This window comes from Cebidichthys violaceus, unplaced genomic scaffold (genome assembly GCF_023349555.1).
Source record: "Cebidichthys violaceus isolate CVI_PGR_0920_01 unplaced genomic scaffold, fCebVio1.0.p SCAF_57, whole genome shotgun sequence".
In the NCBI taxonomy this organism is placed as follows: domain Eukaryota; kingdom Metazoa; phylum Chordata; class Actinopteri; order Perciformes; family Stichaeidae; genus Cebidichthys; species Cebidichthys violaceus.
In genome coordinates this window covers 985,360-990,359 of record NW_027176783.1, presented here as the reverse complement: position 1 = coordinate 990,359, position 5,000 = coordinate 985,360, and the positions used below count along the sequence as shown (strand labels likewise).

Here is a 5,000-nt window from a genome sequence, read left to right as displayed (position 1 = left end):
ACACACACACACACACACACACACACACACACACACACACACACACTGACCATCGGGACCACAGACTATGAGATGTCCTGTCCTAATGAAAACTCGATGGGGACCAATGCATTGTGTCCTTAGGTAACATACTGTGTATACATACCATGAGATCAAACACACAAACTAAAAGGAATGAACAGAAACATACACACTATAATCTCACTGTGTGTGTGTGTGTGTGTGTGTGTGTGTGTGTGTGTGTGTGTGTGTGTGTGTGTGTGTGTGTGTGTGTGTGTGTGTGTGTACAGTGCATCGGTCTTATGTGTATTTGTATTTTTGCAAACAATGATTGACATTATTTGAAACCAAAAACATTTCTGATGGTGGATGTTTGCATTAGTGGATAAGATAGAAAACAATGTGTTTCTTTTCCTGAAGGCTTTATTTGAAGTTTCTTGTAATGAGCGTTAGTTAATAGATAACAAGGCCCTCACAAGTCCTTATAAGATGCTTATTAACATTATTAAGACTTAATAACAAGACAATACAGACCTTTATTGTTAGTTTATATGAAACTTGTTAACAGTTAATGAGCTGCTCAAGAACCTTCGTAAAAGCCTTGAGTTGCTTATAATTGTTTATAATAGTGTTACTAAAATTTATTGAGTTTACTTATTGCAGCAAAAGTAAACCTTTCCTTTCATTTATTGTTGCTTTATTGAGATTAATATGTTCTTTATTATGCAATTATTAGCAGTGAACTATGCAGATATGTATGTATGTAGGTATGTTAAAAAAAGTCATAGTATAGTATGTCGAAAAAAGTCATAGTATAACATGTCGAAAAAAGTCATAGTATAGCATGTCAAAAAAAGTCATAGTATAACATGTCGAAAAAAGTCATAGTATAGTATGTAAAAAAAAGTCATAGTATAACATGTCGAAAAAAGTCATAGTATAGCATGTCGAAAAAAGTCATAGTATAGTATGTCGAAAGAAGTCATAGTATAACATGTCGAAAAAAGTCATATTATAGCATATCAAAAAAAGTCATAGTATAGTGTGTAAAAAAAGTCATCGTATAGTATGTCGAAAAAAGTCATAGTATAGTATGTCGAAAAAAGTCATAGTATAGCATGTCGAAAAAAGTCATAGTATAGCATGTCGAAAAAAGTCATAGTATAGCATGTCGAAAAAAGTCATAGTATAGCATGTCGAAAAAAGTCATAGTATAGCATGTCGAAAAAAAAAAGCATGTTGAAAAAAGTCATAATATAGTATGTAAAAAAAGTCATAGTATAGTATGTCGAAAAAACTGATAGTATAGTATGTCGAAAAAAGTCATAGTATAGCATGTCGAAAAAAGTCATATTATAGTATGTCGAAAAAAGTCATAGTATAACATGTCGAAAAAGTCATAGTATAGTATGTAAAAAAAGTCATAGTATAGTATGTCGAAAAAAGTCATAGTATAGCATGTCGAAAAAAGTCATATTATAGTATGTCGAAAAAAGTCATAGTATAACATGTCAAAAAAAGTCATATTATAGTATGTTGAAAAAAGTCATAGTATAACATGTCGAAAAAAGTCATAGTATAGCATGTCAAAAAAAGTCATAGTATAGTATGTTGAAAAAAATCATATTATAGCATGTCGTAAAAAGTCATAGTATAACATGTCAAAAAAAGTCATAGTATAGTATGTTGAAAAAAGTCATATTATAGTATGTTGAAAAAAGTCATAGTATAGTATGTGGAAAAAAGTCATAGTATAGCATGTCGAAAAAAGTCATAGTATAGCATGTCGAAAAAAGTCATAGTATAGTATGTGGAAAAAAGTCATAGTATAGCATGTCGAAAAAAGTCAAAGTATAACATGTCAAAAAAAGTCATAGTATAGTATGTTGAAAAAAGTCATATTATAGTATGTTGAAAAAAGTCATAGTATAGTATGTGGAAAAAAGTCATAGTATAGCATGTCGAAAAAAGTCATAGTATAGCATGTCGAAAAAAGTCATAGTATAGTATGTCGAAAAAAGTCATAGTATAGTATGTTGAAAAAAGTCATAGTATAACATGTCGAAAAAAGTCATAGTATAGCATGTCGAAAAAAGTCATAGTATAGCATGTCGAAAGTCATAGTATAGTATGTTGAAAAAAGTCATATTATAGTATGTTGAAAAAAGTCATAGTATAGCATGTCAAAAAAAGTCATAGTATAGTATGTTGAAAAAAGTCATATTATAGTATGTTGAAAAAAGTCATAGTATAACATGTCGAAAAAAGTCACAGTATAGTATGTCGAAAAAAATTATAGTATAGCATGTTGAAAAAAGTCTTAGTATAGTATGTTGAAAAAAGTCATAGTATAGCATGTCGAAAAAGTCATAGTATAGTATGTAAAAAAAGTCATAGTATAGTATGTCGAAAAAAGTCATAGTATAGTATGTCGAAAAAAGTCGTAGTATAACATGTCGAAAAAAGTCAGTATAGTATGTTGAAAAAAGTCATAGTATAGTATGTTGAAAAAAGTCATAGTATAGTATGTTGAAAAAAGTCATAGTATAACATGTCGAAAAAAGTCATAGTATAGTATGTTGAAAAAAGTCATAGTATAGTATGTCGAAAAAAGTCATAGTATAACATGTCGAAAAAAGTCATAGTATAGTATGTCAAAAAAAGTCATAGTATAGCATGTCGAAAAAAGTCATAGTATAGCATGTCGAAAAAGGTCATAGTATAGCATGTCAAAAAAAGTCATAGTATAGCATGTCGAAAAAAGTCATAGTATAGCATGTCGAAAAAGGTCATAGTATAGCATGTCAAAAAAAGTCATAGTATAACATGTCGAAAAAAATCATAGTATAGCATGTCGAAAAAAGTCATAGTATAACATGTCGAAAAAAGTCATAGTATAGTATGTCGAAAAAAGTCATAGTATAGCATGTCGAAAAAAGTCGTAGTATAACATGTCGAAAAAAGTCAGTATAGTATGTTGAAAAAAGTCATAGTATAGTATGTTGAAAAAATTCATAGTATAGTATGTCGAAAAAATTCATAGTATAGTATGTCGAAAAAAGTCATAGTATAGTATGTTGAAAAAGTCTGTATAGTATGTTGAAAAAAATTATAGTATAGCATGTTGAAAAAAGTCATACTATAGTATGTTGAAAAAAGTCATAGTATAACATGTCGAAAAAAAGTCATAGTATAGTATGTCGAAAAAAGTCATAGTATAGTATGTTGAAAAAAGTCATAGTATAACATGTCGAAAAAAGTCATAGTATAGCATGTCGTAAAAAGTCATAGTATAACATGTCGAAAAAGGTCATAGTATAGCATGTCGAAAAAAGTCATAGTATAGCATGTCGAAAAAAGTCATAGTATAGTATGTTGAAAAAAGTCATAGTATAACATGTCGAAAAAAGTCATAGTATAGCATGTCGAAAAAAGTCATAGTATAGCATGTCGAAAGTCATAGTATAGTATGTTGAAAAAAGTCATAGTATAGCATGTCGAAAAGTCATAGTATAGTATGTCAAAAAAAGTCATAGCATAGCATGTCGAAAGTCATAGTATAGTATGTCGAAAAAAGTCACAGTATAGCATGTCGAAAAAAGTCATAGTATAGTATGTGGAAAAAAGTCATAGTATAGTATGTTGAAAAAAGTCATAGTATAGTATGTTGAAAAAAGTCATAGTATAACATGTCAAAAAAAGTCAAAAAAGTCATAGTATAGCATGTCGAAAAAAGTCATAGTATAGCATGTCGAAAAAAGTCATAGTATAGTATGTTGAAAGTCATAGTATAGTATGTTGAAAAAAGTCATAGTAAAGCATGTCGAAAAAAGTCATAGTATAGTATGTCGAAAGTCATAGTATAGTATGTTGAAAAAAGTCATAGTATAGCATGTCGAAAGTCATAGTATGGTATGTTGAAAAATTTCATAGTATAGCATGTTGAAAGTCATAGTATAGTATGTTGAAAAAAGTCATAGTATAGCATGTCAAAAAAAGTCATAGTATAGTATGTCGAAAAAAGTCATAGTATAGTATGTTGAAAAAGTCTGTATAGTATGTTGAAAAAAATTATAGTATAGCATGTTGAAAAAAGTCATAGTATAGTATGTTGAAAAAAGTCATAGTATAACATGTCAAAAAAAGTCAAAAAAGTCATAGTATAGCATGTCGAAAAAAGTCATAGTATAGCATGTCGAAAAAAGTCATAGTATAGTATGTTGAAAGTCATAGTATAGTATGTTGAAAAAAGTCATAGTAAAGCATGTCGAAAAAAGTCATAGTATAGTATGTCGAAAGTCATAGTATAGTATGTTGAAAAAAGTCATAGTATAGCATGTCGAAAGTCATAGTATGGTATGTTGAAAAATTTCATAGTATAGCATGTTGAAAGTCATAGTATAGTATGTTGAAAAAAGTCATAGTATAGCATGTCAAAAAAAGTCATAGTATAGTATGTCGAAAAAAGTCATAGTATAGCATGTCGAAAGTCATAGTATAGTATGTTGAAAAAAGTCATAGTATAGCATGTCGAAAGTCATAGTATAGTATGTCGAAAAAAGTCATAGTATAGCATGTGGAAAAAAGTCATAGTATAGCATGTCGAAATTAGCATCACTTCATTACACACCACTACATTTGTGTGAAATTGTCATAATCAACATATGAACTGATTCATGAGTTATGAGAAAAGCATGTTTTGTGAGGTCACAGTGAATCTAATGAGTTCATTGTTGAGTCTGAACAGACATAAAGTCTCCCGTCATAGTAAAGAGTGTACAGTTTGTCCTGACATTTAATAAGCAGTTCATTTCAATCTTTAAATGGAAGTGTATGCATGAAACACATTTGACTTAAACCACAACAAAACCACACTGCAGAAAATATGCACTTTGTTCTTCAGTAAACATTTTATTTTGATGAAGATGTCTTCATCACACCGTCCTCCTCCTCCCACTCAGTGTGAACCCGTCTGCTGTTACTGAAGAGATAAAGTAGTA

The 5,000-nt window shown here is 29.5% G+C and overlaps 1 protein-coding gene across 3 annotated transcripts in view; it reads right to left on the bottom strand.

The window, feature by feature from the left end:
• Positions 1 to 4,888: 4,888 nt before the first annotated feature.
• The window catches only part of itpr3 (inositol 1,4,5-trisphosphate receptor, type 3), a 58,237-nt gene continuing 58,125 nt past the window's right edge, over positions 4,889 to 5,000 (bottom strand). For all 3 annotated transcript variants that reach the window (XM_068732139.1, XM_068732141.1, XM_068732140.1), the window contains one exon: positions 4,889 to 5,000. This exon is cut by the window's right edge and continues 1,141 nt beyond it. The gene's annotated coding sequence lies outside the window, so the exon portion shown is untranslated.